The sequence below is a fragment of the Rattus norvegicus genome, chromosome 6, assembly GCF_036323735.1.
Source record: "Rattus norvegicus strain BN/NHsdMcwi chromosome 6, GRCr8, whole genome shotgun sequence".
NCBI lineage: Eukaryota > Metazoa > Chordata > Mammalia > Rodentia > Muridae > Rattus > Rattus norvegicus.
In genome coordinates, this window is record NC_086024.1 from 43,349,659 (window position 1) to 43,374,929 (window position 25,271).

The following is a 25,271-nucleotide window of genomic DNA, read 5'->3' on the forward strand; positions in this document are numbered from 1 at the left end:
AACGAACCCAGATGTCCTTCAACAGAGGAATGGATACAGAAAATGTGGTACATTTGCACAGTGGAGTAATACTAAGTTATTAAAAATAACGAGTTCATGAAATTCTTAGGCAAATGGATGGAACTAGAAAGCATCACCCTGAGTTGGGTAACCCAATCACAAAAATACACCTGGTATGTACTCACTTTGAAGCGGATATTAACCCAAAGCTTGGAATACCCAAGATACAATTCACAGGCCATATCAAGGTCAAGAAGAAGGAAGACCAAAGTGTGGGTGCTTCACTCTGTCTTGTAAGGGGGAACAAAATACTCATAGGAGGTAGAGGGTGGAAGGAACTTGGGAAGAAGAGAGGAGTGGGGGAAAGTGAGTCAGAATCAGGTGTGGGAGGAGATAGGCATGACATAGAGATGGTCAGGAATTTGAACAGAGGTGTGTAGCAATGGGAGATGGGGAACTGGGGGTAGCCACCAGCAAGTCCCAGATGCCAGGAAAGCAAGAGGCTCCCAGGATCCACAGGTATGAGATTAGCTGAAATAACCCACAAAGATGAGGGAGAACCTGTACAGACCATATTCAGAGGTTAGGCAAGGACCCCAGTTGGGAGAATGGGGCCACCCACTCATCTCCAAATTTTTAACACAGAATTACTCCTGTCTAAAAGAAATATGGAACAAAGTGTGGAGCAGAAACTGAAGGAAAGGCCTTCAAGAGACTGTCACACCTGGGGATCCACCCCATATACAAAGTGTCTGTACACCTTTGTTGCCAAGAAGTGCTTGCTGACAGGAGCCTGAATAACCTGTCTCTGCCAACACCTGACAAATACAGAGGTAGATACTCATAGTCAACCACTGGACTGAGCATGGGAACCCCAGTAGAGAAGTTAGAGGAAGGTCTGTAAGAGCTGAAGGGGTTTCCATAGGAAGAACATCAATATCAACCGACCAGATACCCCAGAGCTTCCAGGGACTAAACCATCAACGAAACAGTATACACTGAGGGACCCATGACTCTAGCCACATATACAGCAGAGGATAGCTTTGTCATCAATGGGAGAAGAGGCTCTTGGTTTTGTGAAGGCTCAATACCCCAGGGTAGGGGAATGCCAGGGCTGTGAGTTGGGAATGGGTGGTTGGGTGGGAGAGCACCCTCATAGAAGAAGGGGGAGGGGAGATATGATAAGGGGTTTGTGGAGGGGAAACCAGGAAAGGGGCTAACATTGAAATGTAAATAAAAATATCGAATAAACAAAAGAATTATCCCTGTATCCCATAAATATATTTAAGCAATATTTATGTATCAATTAAACTTTTATAAAATTAAGTCATTATTCTACTTTTGCAAAAATATATCAAAAACTAAATAAAAACAAAATAAATCCCACCTTCTGCAGCTGGGGTTGGCTCATTAGATAAAGCACTAACTTTTATGCTCAGAATCCTTCTCAGTACTGAGCTCCACATAATCTGAGTGTTGTTATGCCTGCCTGTGATCCATGGACTTGGAAGTTGGAGCAGGGTATCAGGAAATCAAGGTCATCCTCAGCTACAAAGTGAATTCAGGCCCAATCCGGGCTACATGAGAAATTTCCTCAAAAGAAAAGAATTAATAAATATATGTTACATTTAAAATTTGGAATTTACATGTCAATTAATATAAGACATTCTTTTTTAAAAGGTTTATTTATTGTTATATTTATGAGTACACTGTTGCTGTCTTCAGACACATCAGAAGTGGTCATCAGATGGCTATGAGCTACCATGTGGTTGCTGGAAATTGAACTCAGGACCTCTGGAAGAGCAGTCAGTGCTCTTAACTGCTGAGCCATCTCTCCGGCCCCAAGAGATTCTTGATAGGAAGAATGATTAATAAGCAAATATCAGTTTTAAAATACTCATGGCAGAATGAAAAGTCATAGTAAGGTAGCTATGTGCATTATTACTGACAACATTAGAGTATAAATAATACAATACTGTCTTTGTGGGTAGATTTAGACAAAGTAGAGGTTGTCAGAAAAGGAACTATTATGCTATTACAGTGGTTCTCAATCTTCCTAATGCTGCGGCCCTTTGATTCAGATTCTCTTGTTTTGATGACCCCAAACCAAAAAAAAAATATTTTCATTGCTACTTCATAGTTTAATTTTGCTACTGCTATAAATCATAATGTAAATAGTTAGATTTTCTGATGGTCTTAGGAGGCTCCTGTGAAACGGTTGCTAGCCTCCGTAGGAGTTTTGACCCATAGGTTGAGAAACGATGGGCTATTATTTTTATGACTTATTTATTCTTTTAAACAAGATTTGCCATTAAAGGTGGAATTTCTGTGGTTTTAAATATTCTCACAGAATTGTGCACCCTTCAGCAGTATGTGACCTAGGAATATTTTCATCATTCCTACAAGATTCCGTCTATTCATTAGCAGTCACTAACATTCTTCAGGCTGAGAAGTCACTTAGGTGTTCTTGGGTTTGGGCTTGTATAAATTTTCTTCTGCACATTTCATGTAAATGACAATCTTTCCTCTTCTGTTACCTGTTTCCTCTGTCTGCACAGGGTGTGAGTATGTTAGTGCTTCATTCATTTTTATTGCCACAAACTATTCCACTGTACACGTATCCATTAATTAATCTTCCTTTAATCGGTCAACAGTAATGTGTCCTGTTTGTTTGTTATGGATTATGCTATTATGAATGTTTATAAAGTATTTTCTATAATCATTATTTCTGTTTTCCTGGGTTTACAGTTAGGAGCAGAAAACTTCAATTACAGAATAACCTTACACTGTGTGATAAAGTAACAGTAGTCTGACTCTTCAAGGGGTTGTCTGTTTTATATTCAGACCATCAACATATGAAGCAACTGATTTCAACCTGTCTGATGAAACGTGTTAGTGTCTGTCTCTTATATGAAAGCCCTCCTAGTACCCTTGAAGTTGTCATTTATAGTACTTGGGTTGCATTATTAGTGACAATAATGCTTCTTAAGATCTTTGACATATATACATATATATGCCATTTTCATTACTGTTTTGAATATATATGTCTTCAAATCCCACATTCATTTTAATTGATCTTTTATTTGTTCATTTGCTTATTTTCTCTTGAAAGAAGTCTTTTATATTCTGGAGACAATTTCACTCTCACATCACTGACATGCAAACTTTCTTCCACTCTATGAGTTATTTTTTTTTTTTTTTGGTAAATTGCCATGTGTATCAACATGTTTAAATTTGTGAAGTCTGACTCATTTTTTCTCTTGTTCCTTACCCGTGAGTTTAACTGAATGGTTTAACCTAAATATTTGGTTCTATTAGTGTGTTTGTGTGTGTGCGTGTGTGCGTGTGTGTGTGTGTGTGTGTGGGTGTGTATGTGTGTGTTTGTGCATGTGTTTGTGTGTGTGTGTGCTTGTGTGTGTGCATGTGTGTGTATCTGTGTGCGTATATGAGTTTGTGTAATGATTTTACTTTGTCTATGAAATCATCGTGGCAGTTACAGTTATTGAGAACAATATTTATTCCCCTTACTTAACCCAGGATCTTTTGCTGAAAATGAATGGGAAAATATTAATTTTTTATGGATTCTCAGTTATACTCCCTGAAACTATATTTTTGTCCTGAAGCCAGGTTCCCATTATATTTATAGATATAATAATTGAAATAAATTTGATTTAATCCCTCTACCCCTTTTCAGTATTCCTTTTGTTATGATGAATTTGTGATCAAGTTGTACAAAATGGTACATTCTTGTCACTTAATGACTCTACTTTCCGAACCAGGGACATGCGTATCTTTCCATTGACTTTATTTATTTGGATTTCTTACAATGTATAACCACAGTTTTTAGTGTAGATAATTTAACTTATTATATTAAGATTACCATGTGGTTGTCTGAATATGAATGGCTTCCACATGCTCACAAATTGGACTGCTTAGTCACTGGGGAGTGAAACTTTTTAATAGGAATAGAAAGATTAGGAAGTGTGGCCTTTTTGAAGAAAGTGTGTCGGGGGGGGGTGGGCTTGGAGGTTGCAAAAGCCCCGGGCAGGCTTAGTTCTTGTTCTCAATCTGTAGATCGTGCTGCTCTCATCTACTTCTCCGGCACCATGCCTATCGTGCCTGCTGCTATATTCCCTACCATGATGAGAGTGGACTAAGCCTCTAAAATTGTAAGCGATGTCCCATTTAAATTAAATATTGTTTTTTCATAAGAGTTGCCATGGTTATGGTGTGTCTTCACAGTAATTGAACTGTGAATAAGTCATACTCAGAAGTGGCAACAATGATGACTCAGTGGATAAATGCATTTGCTACACAAGCCTGGCAACCTAAGTTTGAGACTCCTAACACACGTAAAAGTGGGGAAAAAAAGAACTAATTCTACAAAACTGTTCTCTGGGTTACACAGCAACATTATGGCATGTGTACATCATAACTAGCCACCATCACAAATACACAGTAAAAATAATAGGGGGTTGGGGATTTAGCTCAGTGGTAGAGCACTTGCCTAGCAAGCGCAAGGCCCTGGGTTCGGTTCTCAGCTCCAGAAAGAAAAAGAAAAGAAAAAAGAAAAAAATAACATCAATAATATTTTAAATGTTAACCCAAATATTTGCTTGCTTAAATTTTACTAAAAGTTGACTTGTCATTTCAGTCCGTGAAATTTTCCTTTATAATATACTTGAATGTAATTGTCCTCTGTATGTATCTTTTATTCTGTAAGCTTTCTTAACTGATTTATTTAACAAGGTTATACCAATATCCCATGTTCTACAAAAAGAAATAGCATACAAATTCTCTTTTCTACTTGTTACCTTAGTTGTTATATAATTAGTAGACAATATTAGCACGTGTGCAATGTTAAGGAGCCCTTTTCAAAACACATGGTGGATGGAGGATCATAGTTTTAATGCTTCACATGGAAAAAATCTATCTTGACCTTCTTTAATTATGGACAGAGTTTGGCAGAGTTAAATGACTACATATTCTTAAGGCCGTTTGGGAGTTGCAAACAACCATGACCTTTTAACTAATCTACAAGAGTCCAAGGATAATTAAATGTTTCTAAATCCGTGTATTTATATCTCATTCTTCAGATTTTACTCTGAAGCTTTTTGGTTATCTTTGTGTCTGTCCTGACTAGCATTGCCACCACAACACTTACATTATTAACTGACTGCCCTGATCCTTTTCAAAAAATGCCCTGAATGTAGGGTTCTCTGTGGTGAAAAAAGTTATGACAGATGAACACCTATCTTTTGGATGGTTTTATTAAAAGCAGATTTCATCCAAGTTCAACAGTGACAATCCTTTAGCTATGTGTCTTTGGAAGGAGTTCCTTGTCATAGTCATTTTTTTCTAGCTCGCTGTTCTAGGATTTCCCATGTAGACAAGGCTTTTACATTGCCACAGAGGTAAAAAGAGAGATCAGAATTTGAAGAAAGTTAAAAAGTGGAATGTGCACTCTTATTAGTAAGCCTTGGCCATTTCTCTTGAATAAAAACTCACTAGACTGCTGTGCATCTCTTCATTTATGAGTTCTGCAGGTGATCCCTCATGATGCTCACTGGTATTCTCTATGCTCTTATTGGTTGTGTGACCATGCTATATGGATCTGGGATGCTATTAGATTTGGTTAACTACTGTATTCTAAAGGTGCCTTAAGTCTGTATTATTTCTAAAAACATCAAATACACCACCAGGTTGATTAAATATCTCTCAGAATAATGTGGTAGACAGTGTAAGTATTGAAGTAAGTAGAATTTGTATGTGTTAAGTAACAGTGAATATACATGGCCTTTAAGTGTAAAGACGGTATTCACAAAGTTATATGAAAATTGTGAAAGTTTTGACTGGCAGTGTACATACTGGGTAGAAAAATTGTTTAGGTATTTGCAAACTACTGTGTACTTATGAGACTTGTTAAGAAAGGTGAGTTTACAACCAGAGCTTCCAGGGACTAAGCCACTACCTAAAGACTATACATGGACTGACCCTGGGCTCCAACCTCATAGGTAGCAATGACTAGCCTAGTAAGAGCACCAGTGGAAGGGGAAGCCCTGGGTCCTGCCAAGACTGAACCCCCAGTGAACGTGATTGTTGGGGGGAGGGTGGTAGTGGGGGGAGGATGGGGAGGGGAAAACCAATATAGAAGGGGAGGGGTTAGAGGGATGTTGGCCTGGAAACCAAACCGGGAAGGGGAATAACAATTGAAATGTAAATAAGAAATACCCAATTTAGTAAAGATGGAGAAAAAAAGAAAGGTGAGTTAAAAATAAGTATCTTTTAAAGGAATTTTTCTTTATACTAAATCTATGAAAATAAAATTTCTACTTGATATAATGGAAAACAAACTCAGAAAATCTGATTATTTTGCAGTCACAAAAACTGTCACATAACTTGACTTCCCACCTTCTGTGTACTAGAGCCATGTGTAATGAGTGTATTGTTGGATAGACTGGAAGAGGGATTTTAGTCTTGTTGAGAATCTAATATCCAGATTCATACATGTAATAAGTATACATATTACGTATTCTGCTCTTGCAGAAGACCTGTGTTCTTTTCCAGCACCCATGTGGTGGTTCACAAGCATCTGCAAGAACAGTCCCCATGTGATCCGACACCTTGTTGTGAACTCTGATGTCACCCGGCACACACATGCAAACAAACAAAAAGGCAAAATACTTATACATGTAAAATAAACAAGTCTCCCCAAACAAAATATTTTAAAGGCAATTGGGGGGGGGCAAGAAAACTAACCCAGGAGATAAGGGCATTAGTCAAAGCCTTAGAGTCCAAGTTCATCACACGGAACATAGATAGTGTGGTGGGAGAGACACCTGGGCTACAGGCTGTGCTTTCACCACTACGTGTTCATCATGACACACGTGAATGCACATGAGCACATGCATGTGCACCCATTAAATAAATATAATAAAAATTTGTGAGATAGAATGAGAAAGATAAGTCATGCAATATTTATAGTATAACAGAAATAAGTTTATGTATCTTCACATTTTAACAGATTATAAGGTTGATATCTTAAAAAGAACATGGATGAGAGAGAAATACGATTTTTTTATTCTTTATTAACTTGAGTATTTCTTATTTACATTTCGATTGTTATTCCCCTTCCTGGTTTCCGGGCCAACATCCCCCTAAGCCCTTCCCCTCCCCTTCTATATGGGTGTTCCCCTCCCCATCCTCCCCCCATTGCCGCCTCACCCCAACAATCACGTTCACTGGGGGTTCAGTCTTAGCAGGACCCAGGGCTTCCCCTTCCACTGGTGCTCTTACTAGGATATTCATTGCTACCTATGAGGTCAGAGTCCAGGGTCAGTCCATGTATAGTCTTTAGGTAGTGGCTTAGTCCCTGGAAGCTCTGGTTGCTTAGCATTGTTGTACATATGGGGTCTCAGCCCCTTCAAGCTCTTCCAGTTCTTTCTCTGATTCCTTCAACGGGGGTCCTATTCTCAGTTCAGTGGTTTGCTGCTGGCATTCGCCTTTGTATTTGCTGTATTCTGGCTGTGTCTCTCAGGAGAGATCTACATCCGGTTCCTGCTGGCCTGCACTTCTTTGCTTCATCCATCTAATCTAGTTTGGTGGCTGTATATGTATGGGCCACATGTGGGGCAGGCTCTGAATGGGTGTAAAGCATAGCACAGCTATATTCTTTAAGGGTAACTGACCAGCATCATTTTCTTGATAAATATCAGTTAAATATATGGTGAGAAAAATGTGAGATTGATAAAACACATTAACAAAAGCAACAGGTAATTTTTATTCATTAAAACATACTATGCTTGGTCTTATTAAAAATACATAATTTGCATTTTTTAATCCCAATCCCCAAATTTTGAATGAAATAAAAAATCGATTTATTGAAATCTGTAAATAAGAATGGCGACAAATTTGGGAAGTTCTTCCTATGAAGAGAGTTTGTTTATGTGTTAACCTTTATATTTTAACTTGGTGTGAGCTAGTAACCCTACTTTGAAAACAATCAGAAGTTAATGGCTTGCTTATTAAAACTCAGCTGCCTCCTTTTCAATGACGTTGCTGAAATCTAGTGAAGTTCAATAAATAATATTCAATCTTACTAAAAATCACTAGTCTGGAATGCATACATATCAATAATACATACATTCATTCCTGGGTCTGATTCATTATATAGAATGGAAAAAATAAGTTGACTCCTATAGAGTTATAAAAAGAAATTGAAAATAAAGTACTTTAGCGTTTTAAACTCTCAGCCTATGTAGGCAGTGGCCTTAGTTCCCGCCTGTTCTACAGGGCAGCAAGCGGCACTAACTCAGACAACATAGGCCTTCAGCAATTTGGATGATCATCTACACACAATGCGCATGCTGATCCACAGTTCCAAGCTCATCAGAGTTCCAGACTACTGTAATTTTGGTAACAGTGCGTGACAGCTTTCTGAACAGCTGAACCACTTCTAAATCCATTTGTTTTCTTAATCTGTCATTTACATGTCCAAAATCCTAGTTTTGTTATGTCTCTGATGTCTACCCTTCCTTAAAATGGCACACAGATTCTTTAATGAACCCTGGTGTTGCAAAGAAGTGTTTCCTTCATGAGGGTTGAGGGTTTCACATATCTGTGGGGATAAAGACAGAATTTAGAGTGTAGTTAGGATTATGCAAGTTTAGTAAAATGTGGATTGTCCTAACTCTATAGCTTCACTAACCCAGTGATGTAGGCAAGAAAACATATGCAAGTAACATTATACAGACTGAACAGGCTATAACTAGGAATGAATATATATATATACATATATATATGTATATATATCGATAATTAATGAAATAGAAGCCAGGAATTTGAAAGACAGAAATGACCAGGAGTAGATATATGCAAGAGTTTGGGGTGAAGAAAGGGAAGTAGGATATTATATTAAAATGTTAAAAACAAAGGAAGTAATAATAAAAATGTATAGGCATTCTTGATCATTTTACTAAAAGTATAATTTCTTCCTTTCAAGTCAGCGTCATTACTATGGCCTTTGTCATCAGTTTCTTTATAATTTTTTTTAATTTTTTACAAGATTTCTCAAATGTGAGATTATTTCTGTTTTCCAATTTTATTCACTGGCTGTCTTAAAAGTATAACACCAGTGTATTTGTGTATTTTCCATGACTCTGTTACAGTGAAGAGACCCCACCTCTTTCACAGACAAGGAAAATTGCTGTCTCTAACAGTCAACATGTGGCTTAAAATATGATGTGGACATACAGAGTAATGAAATGATTGATTGAAATTATTTTAAAACATGATCCACAGGCATTGTGCATGATATAAGAATCTGACACCAGATGTGAGCACCAAGGAAATTCTGAATTTTTCAGTCACAAAAACTGTCACATAACTTGATATTTGCTGGGAGGGACTTGTAGCTAAGACAAGAAAGTGGACTTTTTTCTTATGGCTAACCTCAGCATCAACCACTTTACCCAGAAATCTGCACTCAGACAAGGCTTGCAATGCCTTAGGGGTCTGTGCCAGCTTCATCGATGCAAAGGCAATTTTAACATGTGACATAAACTTTCCTTCAGGAGAAGGCAGGTCCACATATTCAACATCAAGACATGGTCACATTATCCTGCATAAGGCAAAGCGCATTCCCAGACTATTCATGATGCATGTATAGAAAGGATTTTCAGTCTAAGCCTGACAACCTGGGACAACTACTGAGTAGACACATGTGTGCTTATGTGTGCACTCAGTACACAGAGAGTATAGAACAGCACATGTATAATATTCTAATTAAAATGGCAATTTAATTTTAAAAATGATTCTTAGGCCACTCATCTGTTTGGTGTTCCATTTATTTGGCAAAATTACTGGAAGAACTGGTTACACATTATGTAGATGAAAATTTGATGTAATGATTGATATATTATGGGAATTTGGTTGTATTTTTAAAACTTTCTGTGTCCTAGAATATAACTTATAGATGTGTTCTGTAGCCTAAATGAAGTAATGCAGTGAAAACATGAAGGATCCATTTCTCACAAGAATGATTACTCACTTTGGCATAAATTAAGTAAATGAATAAGCAAATTGCATCTCAAAATTAATAGCTCTCTATGCAAAACACAGTATGCACTTAATAATTGTATGTATTTATGCGAGGATGTATAACGTCCATTGTGAGAAATGACAGGGTAGCTTTTGCTATTTTTTAATAACATTTGCAGATTTTAAGAGCAATGTTTGGTTCTGACTGCTGTTTTTCAGGATAAATTTGAGACCAACAGTGTTTTTATGTATGATAACTGTATGATTCAGGTTGAGGTCTGATTTACATTTCAGTCACTTCTGATTACTTTCCCCACAAATATGCTTGTATTATTGTTGGCCACAGATACTATGACAGCTGTGGCCAACTCACTTGTCAACACAATTTTAAGCTAAGTGTATATTTTGAGTGTATAATTGTTTCTGATGTTAGATGCTGCCAAGTGTACACTATTGATTTCCAGATTGCCATTCAGAGGTGATAAATTTAGTGTCTGATTTTTTTAAAGGCATTTCAATCTAAATCACGTAAGTGCAACAGAGAAGCTATAAAAGAAAATAGGATATTCAGAAATATGAAATAATTTTCACTGCCTATTCAAGGCATAGTTGAGGGAAAACTGTGGTAATATGCACGGAATTCTGTTCACTTTGAAGCTTGAATACTCATTTTGTGACCCAAATTCTTGTGTTTGATTTAATCTGACTGCTACACAATAGGTGTCTGACATGGTCCTGTGGCAATAGGAGTCTCTAACTCTGTTACTTCAGTCTCATTATTCTTGGCTAAACACATAAGATGGCTATTGTAACAAGTGTGCATTGGTCCAGAAATTTACGTTTAAAATCATAGATCAAAGTATTTAATGTATAATTCAGAATTCATATTGTGATTATATAAATCTATTGGGACATTTAAGGAGAAAACATTTATAATGTATGAGAATACTCTGTTTTCTCTATTGTTACTCAATAGAACACACATGTTGTAATTACTTACCAAGGACTTAGTGCAAACACAGAAAATGAATAAATACTGTAGATTAAATGTATATCCATCGCTTTTTTCATTAATCTTTACAATAACTATGTTTATGTAATATTCTCATATACAACATAAAGATCATTAAAACAGTGGCACAAAATGTAAAATAACTACACTTAAATATCAAATATCCAAGGTGCACATGCATGTGAAATTTCCATTTCTGAAAAATATTAGACAAAATGAGGTTAGAGATGAGAAAGCTACTCCTGGTAAAATACACCAGAAAGCTTTTTACAAATAAAAACAATGGTAGAACAGGGCATAGCAAACCTCAGAGATAAAAAATTGAAAGCTCTAACCCTTAGAGACAATACATAGCTTTCCATGAAAGAGACACTGAGTGTTGAGCTCCCACATATAAGGGACCTGGAGAGCGGCACTCAAATCCTCACATTCATTTTGGCTCTGAAATTGAGGTTTTATTCAAACACAAGTTTAACTGTGATGTGATTTCCTTCTGAATACAAAGTCCCAGCACACCAAAACCAAGTCATGTTGATAAAAATGAGGAAATCTCAACTGAGAAGCAACAACATAAGGACTCAGATAAAGAAAAAAAAAAGCCAGAATGGTGTGCCTGTAACCTCAGTACAGTAATGGATGAAAGCAAGAGGAATATTGGGGCTTGCTGGCTGCCACTTTAGCTCCTCGTTCAGGGAGACATCCTATCCTAAGAAGAGTCATGGATACAAACTGTTCACTTTTGTGCCCATATATGTGAACAACATGGGTACATCCATGTACATTATACACTTAATACACACACACACACACACACACACACACACACACACACACACCATAAATAATCAAATAAATAAATAAAAGGTGATCGTATCTGAGAGCCAGGATATACTAATGTTAACATCTCAAGAAGTTTGTTGTCTGTGAAATGAGCATTGAATTAGCCCATAACATTTATACGAGATTAAATCCATGAGAGAGAGAGAGAGAGAGAGAGAGAGAGAATCAGAGACAGAGATAGAGATAGAGATAGAGAGAGAATATGTGTGTCTGTGGTGAAAGAGAGAGTGGAAGAATGAGACAGGGAGAGAAAATGATGAGAATGTGTCCTGAGAATAGAGCCAAGTTTAGTTTTATCTTCTGCTCTGAAAACAAAATATATAAATGGACAAACTGAAAATTCAATACGTGGTTAATTTGATGTAATTTATCTGCAAAATTAGCTAAAATAATAGGAAATATTTGCTTCTGGAATGACATGTGTTTAAGATGTAATTTTGTTCTAACCAACTTTAGAGAGCTAATTGACTCTAAATTCCTTGTGTCTCACTTTAATGAAAAGTAAAATTAAAAGCTATTTCTAGCATAAATACATTTTAAATGATCATGCTTTCTAACATTGCTATGCTTTTGTATGCTGTATATTTTAAAAGTCTAACCACGACTATATTTTTATTAGTTTTAGCCATTGAAAATCTAGGTCTGCTTACACTTTGATCTAAGCATCCTTATAGAGCTACCCATGGCAATCCGACCATTGATTTCTTTGTTCACTACTCGTTCCTCTATTGTGAACTGCATTGGAAGATCAACTAGTCCCTGTCTTCATTGCTAGGCTGGATTCTCGTGGTCAGATGTGTTTATTGATTGTCTTTATGTTTCAGATTCCAACACAGAACATAGCAAGTAACACACAATTGTTATTTGTCTGAATACAGCAACAATATATATACTCTTATATATATATTCTTATATATATATATATATATTCTTATATATATGAGACACACAGATTCATGAAGATGGTACCCATACTTTTGACTGGCTGTTATCTTACAATAGATTTCATAAACTGCCTCAGCTGCTCTCAGAATCTAACAGCATCTTTTACAGAATTATATGAAAAGAAGTCCAAGACCAAGACACGTATTGATTAATGGAAGCACAGAGGAAACTGGCCTCCTGGCTAGTAGGCACCTGCCTTCTCACTGCCTGTTCATGCAAGCTGCTGTCCTTGCTTGTACGTATTGACAAATATTTCTATGTCTTCACTGTCTTACAAAAAACCTAATTCATCATAAGAACACTTTTCTTATGAGAGAACCAAACTTAATCATTTTATAAAAATCTTACTTCTAAATATAATCTTATGAAAGACCAATGCAGCAAACGAATAACAAGGACTCTGGGGTTTACAAGTCTGTATAGTATGGGTTAGTTGTTGATATTGCTTTTTTCTATACAGAATTCTAAATTTCTATACATTCCTAAGAAGTAAAACTGTTAACATATCCACTTGCATATACATGGACACACAGACACACACAAGCATGAACAGAGACACAGGCATACACAGAGACGACCCAGTCAAAAACACATAGACACAGAGAGAGAACCCAGCTGTATTATACTATTATGATGAATGCTAACAGAATATTAATAACTCACTATATTATAACAAAATAATGTTTCATTATAAGATTAATATATTTCAGTAAAATTAACTGTTACATGACAGATAAATATTGCTCCTTAGGCATTTAATTTATGTGAAATGGTCAGTGTGTCCCTGGGTGGCCTGCAACTGCCATATAGACTATGCTAACCTTAAGCTTGCATTGATTTTTCTTAAGATAAAAATTAGGGTTCTCTTGAATTATGTGAGGCAATGTAAGGTTAAGTTATGTTATATTAATAAAGTATATGTTTTAGAAATTGAGATTTTAAAAATGGAATCATTTATCAGATAGAAAGCAAAGAACAGACACAGGTATATCTCCCCTTATCCCCAGGGCTATGGTCAGATTCCTGGAATTCTTTATACATTTTACTGTGATCTTGTCCTTTAAAAATATTTCTAAAATCTAGAAAATTATTTATGTTATCTTTAACCAAGAAGAAACTATGAACAAATACACTATTACTAATTGAAGTATTAGCCATGGCTGCTATGGACAGACTCATAATAAATGAAGAACAATAAAAGATATAGGAACTGATTTGATAAGATACAATCTGACCAAAATCTACATGCTATTCTATGATTTTTCTTTTCTTCTGGAATTTCATTAACATACAATTAGCTCTCATCAAGTTTGAATATTATCAGTATTCTAATAGAGGCTACACTTAATGTGTCTTCCCTAACATTTGGATTGAACAACTAGGGAGATATGCAGCCAGTCAAAGTGAACAACACAAGAGAGACAGCAGTTGTGAGATTCTCCCTAATCAAAGGCAAGATATGGCAGCAGGTAGAGAAGATGCTGAAGGAAAGTGTTCTGGGAACCATTTAACAACTCAGAGGTAGTTTGAGATACATTTTTTGACAGTGTTTTTGGTCCTTAGCTATAAAATGTGATTTTTTTTTTGTATACTCTCTCCAAACGTCACATATCCTCTCATGGGTCTTGCCTTAGCAAAATACCACATGAGTCTGTTTTAGCTGACATATCCAGAAACTTCCACTTCAGTTCTTGAATTTGTTTTGCAAGAATGTTATTGCTTCTATGCTTAGGAGGAAAGTTGGTCTATAATCTTGTTTTTTTATTGAGTCCTTATGTAATTTGTGTATCAGAGTAACTGTGGCTCATAAAATGAATTAGTCAATGTTCTTCTGTTTCTATTTTGTGAAATAACTTCAGGAATATTGACATTAGACCTTCTTTGAAAGGCTGGTAGAGTTCTGTGCTAAAAACATTGGGCCCTGCATTTTGGTTGGAAGACTTTTAATGACTGTTTCCGTTTCAGTAGGGGTTAAAGGTCCATTTAAATCACTTATCTGAACTTGATTTAAATTTGGTAAGTGGTGCCTATCAAGAAAATTATTTATTGCTTTTAGATTTTCCAATTTGAAACCTTATGATTTTCTGGATTATCTTGGTTTCTGTTGTCATGTCCCACCTCTTTTCTCCTGCTTTTGTCAATTTGGCTATACTCTCTCTTCGCCTTTTAGTTAGTTTGGGTAAGGGTTTGTCTATCTTGTTAATTTTTTTTCATTTTTTTTATTAACTTGAGTATTTCTTATTTACATTTCTCTGTGTCCTCTCGTTAGTCTGGCTAAGGGTTTATCTATCTTGGTGATTTTCTCAAAGAACCAACTTTTGGTTCTGTTGATTCTTTCTATGGTCCTTTTTGTTTCTACCTGGCTGATTTCAGCTCTGAGTTTGATTATTTCCTGCCGTCTACTCCTCCTGGGTGTATTTGCTTCTTTTTGTTCTAGAGATTTTAGGTGTGCTGTCAAGCTGGTGACATATGCTCTCTCCTGTTTCTTCTGCAGGCACTCAGAGCTATGAGTTTTCCTCTTAGCACAGCTTTCATTGTGTCCCATAAGTTTGGATATGTTGTACCTTCATTTTCATTAAATTCTAAGAACTCTTTAATTTCTTTCTTTATTTCTTCCTTGACCAGGTTATCGTTGAGTAGAGCATTGTTCAACTTCCACGTATATGTGGGCGTTCTTCCCTTATTGTTATTGAAGACCAGCTTTAGGCTATGGTGGTCTGATAGCACGCATGGGATTATTTCTATCTTTCTGTACCTGTTGAGGCCCGTTTTTTGACCAATTATATGGTCAATTTTGGAGAAAGTACCATGAGGAGCTGAGAAGAATGTATATCCTTTTGCTTTAGGATAGAATGTTCTATAAATATCTGTTAAGTCCATTTGGTTCATGACTTCTCTTAGTCTGTCTACGTCTCTGTTTAGTTTCTGTTTCCATGATCTGTCCATTGATGAGAGTGGGGTTGAAATCTCCTACTATTATTGAGTGAGGTGCAGTGTGAGTTTTGAGCTTTAGTACGGTTTCTTTAACGTATGTAGGTGCCCTTGTATTTGGGGCATAGATATTTAGGATTGAGAGTTCATGTTGGTGGATTTTTCCTTTGATGAATATGAAGTGTCCTTCCTTATCTTTTTTGATGAATTTTAGTTGAAAATTGATTTTATTTGGTATTAGAATGGCTACTCCAGCTTGCTTCTTCTGACCATTTGCTTGGAAAGTTGTTTTCCAGCCTTTCACTCTGAGGTAGTGTCTGTCTTTGTCTCTGAGGTAGTGTCTGTCTTTGTCTCTGAGGTGTGTTTCCTGTAGGCAGCAGAATGCAGGATCCTCGTTGCGTATCCAGTTTGTTAATCTATGTCTTTTTATTGGGGAGTTGAGGTCATTGATGTTAAGAGATATTAAGGAATAGTGATTATTGCTTCCTGTTATATTCATATTTGGATGTGAGGTTATGTTTGTGTGCTTTTCTTCTCTTTGTTTTGTTACCAAGACGATTAGTTTCTTGCTTTTTCTAGGGTATAGTTTGCCTCTTTATGTTGGGCTTTACCATTTATTATCCTTTGTAGTGCTGGATTTGTAGAAAGATATTGTGTAAATTTGGTTTTGTCATGGAATATCTTGGTTTCTCCATCTATGTTAATTGAGAGTTTTGTAGGATACAGTAACCTGGGCTGGCATTTGTGTTCTGTTAGGGTCTGTATGACATCTGTCCAGGATCTTCTGGCTTTCATAGTTTCTGGTGAAAGTCTGGTGTGATTCTGATAGGTCTGCCTGTATACGTTACTTGACTTTTTCCCTTACTGCTTTTAATATTCTTTCTTTTTTTTTTTGTGCATTTGGTGTTTTGACAATTATGTGTTGGGAGGTGTTTCTTTTCTGGTCCAATCTATTTGGAGTTCTGTAGGCTTCTTGTATGCCTATGGGTATCTCTTTTTTTAGGATAGGGAAGTTTTCTTCTATGATTTTGTTGAAGATATTTACTGGTCCTTTGAGCTGAGAGTCTTCACTCTCTTCTATACCTATTTTCCTTAGGTTTGATCTTCTCATTGAGTCCTGGATTTCCTGTATGTTTTGGACCAGTAGCTTTTTCCATTTTACATTATCTTTGACTGTTGAGTCGATGATTTCTATGGAATCTTCTGCTCCTGAGATTCTCTCTTCTATGTCTTGTATTCTGTTGGTGATGCTTCTATCAACGGCTCCTTGTCTCTTCCTTTGGTTTCCTATAGGGTTGTTTCCATGTGTCCTTTCTTGATTGCTTCTATTTCCATTTTTAATTCCTTCAATTGTTCGATTGTGTTTTCCTAGAATTCTTTCAGGGATTTTTGTGATTCCTCTCTATAGGCTTCTACTTGTTTATTTATGTTTTCCTGGAATTCTTTCAGGGACTTTTGCGATTCCTCTCTGTAGGCTTCTACTTGTTTATTAATGTTTTCCTGTGTTTCTCTAAGGGAGTTCTTCATGCCTTTCTTGAAGTCCTCCATGATCATGATCAAATATGATTTTGAAAGTAGATTTTGCTTTTCTGGTGTGTTTGGATATTCCGTGTTTGCTTTGGTGGGAGAATTGGGCTCTGATGATGCCATGTAGTCTTGGTTTCTGTTGCTTGGGTTCCTGCACTTGCCTCTCGCCATCAGATTATCTCTAGTGTTACTTTGTTCTGCTATTTCTGACAGTGGCTAGACTGTCCTATAAGCCTGTGTGTCAGGAGTGCTGTAGACCTGTTTTCCTGTTTTCTTTCAGCCAGTTATGGGGACAGAGTGTTCTGCTTTCGGGCGTGTAGTTTTTCCTATCTACAGGTCTTCAGTTGTTCCTGTGGGCCTGTGTCTTGAGTTCACCAGGCAGGTCGCTTGGAGCTGGAAGGTTTGTCTTACCTGTGGTCCCGAGGCTCAAGTTTGCTCGTGGGGTGTTGCATATGAGCTCTCCGCAGGGGCAGCAACCAGGAATATCTCCACCACCCTTTCCGGGAGCTTCTGTGCACCAGGGTTCCAGATGGCGTTTGGTGTTTTCATCTGGAGTCAGAGATGTGGGCAGAGTGTAGTCTCTTCTGGTTTCCCAGGCGTGTCTGCCTCTCTGAAGGTTTAGCTCTCCCTCCCACGGGATTTGGGTACAGAGAACTGTTTATCCGGTCGGTCCCTTCAGGTTCCAGCAGTGTCTCAGATGCAGAGGATTTGCTGCTCCTGTATCTTGTTAATTTTATCAAATAACCAACTCATTGTTTCATTGATTTCTTTTTAATATTGTTCTCTTTGTTTCTATTTTATTGATTTTGTCCTGAGTTTGATTATTTCTTGCCTTCTACTTCTCTTGGTGTGATTACTTGTTTTAGTTCAAGATTTTTTAGGTGTGGTGTTAAATTCTTAGAAGTGTCTGGCATTTACATGGGCAATTAGCCCTATGAACATTTCTTAGCACTAATTGTATTGTGTCCCATAAGTTTGAATATTCTATGTATTAATTTTCATTGAATTCTCAAAAGACTTTAATTTCTTTCTTTATTTCTATCTTGCCTTGCTTTTCATACAATATAGAGTTCTTCAGTTTCCATGAGTTTCCATTTTCTGTTATTTTTATAGTTTTGATATCTAGCTTTAATTCCTGGTGGTTTGTTAGAATACAAGGGGTTATTTTCATGTATTTTTAATTTTTTTGCATATTTTGAGATGTAATATGAATCTGATTATGTGGTCAATTTGGAGAAAGTTCCATAAGGTACAGAGGAACAGATATATTCCCGTATGGTTGGATGGAATTTTCTGTAAATATCTGCTAGGTTCATTTGGATTATCACATCTGTTTGGTCCAGTATTTCTGTGTAGTTTATTCCTGATTGACTTGCTCATTGTCAAGCGTGGGATACTGAAGTGTCCCAAAAACGGTGTGTGATGGACAATATGTGATGTAGGTTGCGGTACTGTTTCTTTTACAAACATGAGTGCCTTTTGTATTTGGGATGTAAATATTAAAAGTTAAAATGTCATCTTAGTGGATTTCTCCTTTGTGAGTAGGTAGTATAATTTCCTATCCCTTTCAATTAGTTTTGGTTTGAAGTTTATCTTGTTAGATATAAAAGTGGCTTGTTTCTTGGGTCTGTTTGCTTGAAATATCTTTTGCCCTTAGGTAATATCTATTTTTGATGTGGAGGTATGGTGTTTGGATTCAGCAGAAGGATAAATTATGTCTTCATATCCATTCTGTTAGTCTGTATCTTTTTATTAGGGAATTGAGACCTTTGATTTTGAACCATAATTACTTAACAGTGATTGTTTATTCCTCTTATTTTGGTAGTGGTACTGTTCGTTTCGTGTGTGTGTGTGTGTGTGTGTGTGTGTGTGTGTTTCCCTTCTTTTGATTTTATTTATTTATTGTGTTTTCAGGGCGCCATTAACCTTTTTAGGTTGACTGCGTTTGTAGATAGACTGTTTAAATTTGACTTTATTATGAAATATCTTATTTTCTCCATAGACACTGATTATAGCTATGAACTTACTAGTTTTATGGAACTTCTGACTGTGAAACTCTGTAGGTCTCTAACACTTGTACCTGCTCTTAGGACTGTTTTACACTGATATGATAGTTTTTGATATGATCGTTTTTGCTTTATTTTATTATATCTTATATTAGCATGTTTGATTATAGTCTCTTGGAAGCCTGTTCTTTTGTAATGAGAGACGGAAGGTAAGTAGATGTGGAGGGTAGGAGAAGTAGAAAGAAACTGGGAGGAGTAGAAAGATGGGAAACTCTATATTAGGATATACTGTAGGAGAAAGAATCTATTTTCTATAAAAAGAAAACATGTAGAGGGAACCTTGCTATACAAAAGAAGATGGAAGGTGTCTGGAAGTCTGAGAGATAACACGAAAGGTAGGCCTCTGTTTTCTGTGTTCATTCATTCATTCACACATGCATCTACTCACACATGAACATGCACACAGCATAAATACCTGAGGAAAAGATCAGCTGATTCCTACTAGTTTTCTGTTTCCGCATATCAAGCAGTCTTGAAAGTGTTGTTATAAATCAACACTAACATTTTCTCTCTTGGCCTCTGTGGGTGAGAATACTAGAGGGGATTGACAGAGTCCTTGTTCTCGGGTATCACAGAAACAATTGGAATGGAACATGTTCACATGTTCCTAAAGACAACTTTAGACGTGAAGGTACAGGCCATGGTTTTAAGGAATAGCCATCTCTTTTAGGGGCCAGGGAAGCACATATTTGTGTATGTGAGAATGCATGCTATCTAAACATCAATGGTTTTGCTCAAGATGTCAAAGAATAGATCTTTGTAAATTTTACACAAAGCTTGAATTCTGTGATAGTGTGTCAGACAAATACTTCTACTGAGAACGTAATGCATTCTCCAGTATAACTACCTCTCCAGAATCTAGAATTAGAGAGTATATTGCTACCCATGATCATTGTTGCCCATGGTCACAGTTGCAATAGGTTTTTCCAGGATGTCAATGCTTTTTCGAAGAACTGAAAAAAAGTGCGGTGCACTGCCTAGAGCTCCCTCTAGGTCACTAGGTAAGGGGAAGATCAAGTTGGCCATGGTTGTTATTTTGGGTTTTCTTTCATGGCATCAAGGGGATAGATAGAGGAATTGCTTTCTAGCCTAGTGTTGTAAGGAAAAAATTATTATAGATTTTGAAAATAAATAATCTGAGTATCCGAGAAGATTTCAAATAGTGTGAAGAAATAATAAAGTCACCCCTAGACTCAAAGCAGTGTTTATACTGAGATTTTTATCAATAGTTGATTTTTCAAAGAATTTTAGTTGAACTGTTTCCACATTACGAGAACAAGGTAATAGAACCATGGCCATAGTAAAAAAAGAAAAAAAAACAAACAAAAACTAGTAAAGAGGGAAAATACAGAAGAAAGGACACTGTCATTGTATAATAATGGTTTGTGTCACAAATTCACATGGTGAAAGACTGATCATCAGGGTGATGTTAAAGAGATAGAAATCTTTAAACTGTGATTCTAGTGGGAGTTGGGTTATTATAATTGTTCATCTATGGGTAGAGTTTGCACATATCTTGGTTTCTGAATCTCTCTCTGGATTCCTGTTCAGCCATGTGTGCTTGTACTGCTGAACGCCATTCACCAGGAGTCCTTTAATCAGAGACTGAAGCAGTGAAGAAAACTAATCTTAATAATCTAGCATTGCAAGTTGGGAGCTGTGGAAGTGACCTTCTTTCTTTTTTTATTAGATATTTATTTACATTTCAAACGTTATCCCCTTTCCCGGTTTCCCCTCTAGAAATCCCCTATCACATTTTCCCTCCACCTGCTTCTATGAAGATGCTCCACTTCCCAGCCACCCACTCCCACCTCAACACCTTGGCATTCCCCTCCACTGGGACGTTAAGCCTTCATAGGACCAAGGGCCTCTCCTCCCACTGATGTCTGGAGACATGGGTCCCTCCATATGTACTCTTTGGTTGGTGGTTAAGTCCTTGGGAGCTCTCAGGTATCTGGTTGATTGATATTGTTATTCTTCTTATGGGGTTGCAAACCCCCTCAACTCCTTCAGTCCTTTCCCCAACTCTTCCACTGGGGTCCCCGTGCTCAATCCAATTGGTTGACTGCAAGCATCCACATCTGTACTTCTCAGGCTTTGTCAGAGTCTCTGAAGAGACAGCCTTATCAGACTCCTCCTGTCAACAAGCACTTCTTGGCATCTGCAATAGTGTCTGGGTTTGGTGTCTGTATATGGATCTCCAGATGGGGTAGTCACAGGATGACCTTTCCTTCAGTCTCTGCTCCCTGTATTTCCTGTAGACAGGAGTAATTCTGGGTTAAAAATTTGGAGATGACTGAGTGGTCCCAACCCTCAACCAGGGGCCTTGACTAACATTTGGATATGATCTCTATAGGCTCCCCCTCGTCCTTTTATGGGCATTTCAGCTAATCTCATCAAATTTGAATCCTGGGAGCCTCTTGCTTTCCTGGTATCTGGGACATTCTGGTGGTTACCCCCAGTTCCCCATCCTCCATTGATACACACCTCTGTTCAATTTCCTGACCCTCTGTATATTATCCCCATCTCTTTCTATATCTGATCCTACCTCCCTTTTCCCCTCCCCCTCTTCTTTTCCCCCCAAGTCCCTCCGACCTTCTACCTCCTGTGAGTATTTTGGTCCCCCTTCTAAGAAGGACTGAAAAAGCAACCACACTTTGAACTTCACTCTTCTTGAGCTTTAAAGTATCATGGTATTCTGAGCATTTTGCCTAATATCCACTTATCAGTGAAAACATACCATGTGTGTTCTTTTGTGACTGGGCTAACTCTCTCAGGATGATATTTTCTAGTTCCAGATGTCCCTCAACAAAGGAATGGATAGAGAAAATGTGATACATTTACACAATGGAATACTACTCAGCTATTAAAAACAATGACTTCTTAAAATTCACAGGCAAATGGATGGAACTTGTAAGCCACTTTCTAAGTATCTCACAGGAGAACTTTGGCTGTAGTGTTGAGCTATGAACTAGTATAAGAATAACAGTATAATATGACTTCATAGTTGACACTGGCTGACAAATTGATTAGAAATAAGAGAAGCACAGCTCTGAGTATGTCTATGATGACATTGTCAGAGATTATTAGATGATGAGGTTTATTTAATTCATCAGTCAAGTCAAAATCTGAGAGAGAGAGGAATGGTAGAAGATGGCATTTTGTTGGAAGAAGGAGATCACAGGGGCCATACTCTTAAAGGATGTATTTTCTGGATTCCTGCTGTTACTCCTTTGCTCCCTGGCTTCCTGAAAGGGAGCAGCTCTCTTCTATCATATGCCTTTCCTCCTGTCTAAGGTGAGCTTGGGTACTATACTACATCCTCTCCACCCAGGTATTCTGCTTCACCATGGGAGCAACAGACATAAAGACTGAGGATTACTGAATTATCTGAAAAAAAAGAGCCAAAATCACAATGTCTCCTTGAAGGTGGCTATCATTAATTTACCATGGAGATGATTTTATGAACATAGAAACAGACTATGTCATCATCATAAGCATATGTCCATTCTAACCCAACATCCTTCTGAAGTTATATATATATATATATACATATATATATATTAATGGAGAGATATTAATTATTGATTTTATTGAAGTAATATCATTGGGATTTACTTAGGTTTGGTCAACCATGTTAACAGATTTGCTATAACTGAATAGTTCTAATCTATGCTCAAAAATTATGGACTGGTATTCTACACTTACATATACCATAATAATCCACTAAATTCAGCCACACAAGGATCTTTTACACTGTTCAATTTGTACACGAATTGTAGAGACTAGCTTTGTGTGTGTGTGTGTGTGTGTGTGTGTGTAACTAGTAAGTGATAAAGATACAGAAATATGTTCCCACTGTTCCTCATGTTCTGTTAAAGTTTAATTTTTCTCCCTAGATTTTGCTATTCTGGAGTAGTATTTTGTTCTAAAAGATGTTGTCCCTGTTCCATGAGAGAGGACGAGGAAACCAGAATCACATGTCAAAATGTCAGTTTATGTGGCAGATGCCTTCTCATCTAAAGACCTCTCCTTGCTCCTGACATTGTATTGTACCTCAGCACCATAAACCCATGAAAGCATACATCTAAAGAAAATTGATTTGTGTTTCATTCAATCTACTCATAAATCAACAGAAGTGGTGAGTGTTTCTTCTGTATGTTTGATACCATAGAAGTTTCTAGAGATAAAGAAATGCAAAGTAAGATTAACCTACTAAGGGAGACTAACAGAATAATTAAGATATGTGTAAATATTTAAAGTTTCATCTGACATTTACATCCCCTCAGTTCCCCACTATTACTCTTGGGAGGACACTCCAGCCTGGAGAAGTCAACCATAATTCCATATATCTATAGCTCCGTAATCCCAGGTTGCATTCCTTTCAAAATTTACATAGTTCTTGCATTAGTGATTCTCTGTGGCATGTCAAAACATTAATTGAAAAGGATATCTCTCATTTGTGAAGTTGCTGCTGTCATTAGCAAGGCCACATTTGGTGGGAATAGAATTGATGTGGGTCCCCAATTGAGGAGTTAGAGAAAGGACTGAAGGAGCTGAAGGGGTTTGCAACCCCATAGGAAGAACAACAATATCAACCAACCAGACCCCCCCAGAGCTCCTATGGACTAAACTACCAATCAAAGAGTATACATGGAGCCACTCATGGCGCCAGCCACATATGTAGCAGAGGAAGGCCTTGTCTGGCATCAATGGGAGGAGAATACCTTGGTCCTGTGAAGGATTAATGCCCCAGTGTAGGGGAATATCAGGGCAGGGAGATGGGAGGGAGTGGGTGGGTGAGTGGGAAAGCACGCTTATATAAGCCAGGGGAAGGGGACTGGGATAGGGGGTTTGTAGAGGGGAAACCAGGAAAGGGGTTAACATTTGAAATGTAAATAAAGAAAATATCTAATAAAAAAGGAAATGATGGGTATCTCAGAGCATGCATATTCTTCTACTGTAGGATTATCCCAAGCCAATGACTAATAACACCTACAGGATTACTCTAGCAATCTTTGTTATGAAACCAGAAATGAATTTAGAAACTAGTTTCCATATCTTCTATTTTGTGCCTCCTCCCCCTCTCAATGCCGACAGCTCAAATGACATTCAGTAACTTGCCTTCCATATGTCTGTGGTTTAATTATAATTCACACTGTCAGGAAGGGATGTTAAATCACAGAGGTCTGTCAGAGCATACTGGCACAGTCTGGAAATTTTCCATGTTCATTTCTTCCCTGACTTCAAATTTATATTAATGACCATCGGTTCCTTGGGAAGCTCCCCTAAGAAGTCCTGACCAGTGAAAAGCAAAGGGAAATAAAATATATGTTGCCTCAAGCAGGGAATAACTGCTGTTAAAGTGTCAGAATGAGACTTAAGATGCTCAATTAAAGCCTCATGCAGCTAGATTTTCTTCATTTTGTAAACTAATTATGTTTGCCTTGTTTAACATGCACTGTGTGGACAGAGATGGAAATAAGAAATAAAATATATTTTTATGAGGAACTAAAAGCAATAATAAATTGATAGAAAAGTCACAAGGAACAGACATTTTGGGGGAACAGTACATCTTTTTAAAATGATTTACAATGAATGGTTCACAAGGGGGAAGGGGGAGTTTATAAAAAAACTAATAATGAATTTGCACTTCATTTAAAACAGAAATATAACTTGTTAAGACAGATGCTTTAAAAGGTGTCACGTACAGTATTTCTAACAATTTTATAGTAGCATTCTAGAATTTAGTGCTACAGATTGGCAGTAGAGCTGTAAGCTAGTATGTTCAAGGCCATGGGTTTAAACCCCACTTTGACCAAATAGAACTTGTCCTCTAAGAGAATAGATGTCATTTCATATATCCAAGGTAAATGTTTCTGTTCAGCAACAGTTTTAGTAGAGAATTTAGT

General features: G+C 37.1%; 2 long non-coding RNA genes across 4 annotated transcripts in view; one reads left to right on the forward strand and one right to left on the reverse strand.

Annotated features, from left to right (window-relative positions):
* The window catches only part of LOC120103517 (uncharacterized), an 86,746-nt gene that overhangs the window by 10,429 nt on the left and 51,046 nt on the right, over positions 1-25,271 (forward strand). For both annotated transcript variants that reach the window (XR_010052531.1, XR_005505815.2), the window contains exon 2: positions 23,259-23,500. This is a non-coding gene — a long non-coding RNA (uncharacterized LOC120103517). The remainder of the gene's footprint in view (positions 1-23,258; positions 23,501-25,271) is intronic.
* Positions 21,036-25,271, reverse strand: part of LOC108351206 (uncharacterized) — a 78,658-nt gene continuing 74,422 nt past the window's right edge. For both annotated transcript variants that reach the window (XR_005505812.2, XR_001838337.3), the window contains 2 exons: positions 22,100-24,657; positions 21,036-21,614 (listed from right to left, as the gene is read on the reverse strand). This is a non-coding gene — a long non-coding RNA (uncharacterized LOC108351206). The remainder of the gene's footprint in view (positions 21,615-22,099; positions 24,658-25,271) is intronic.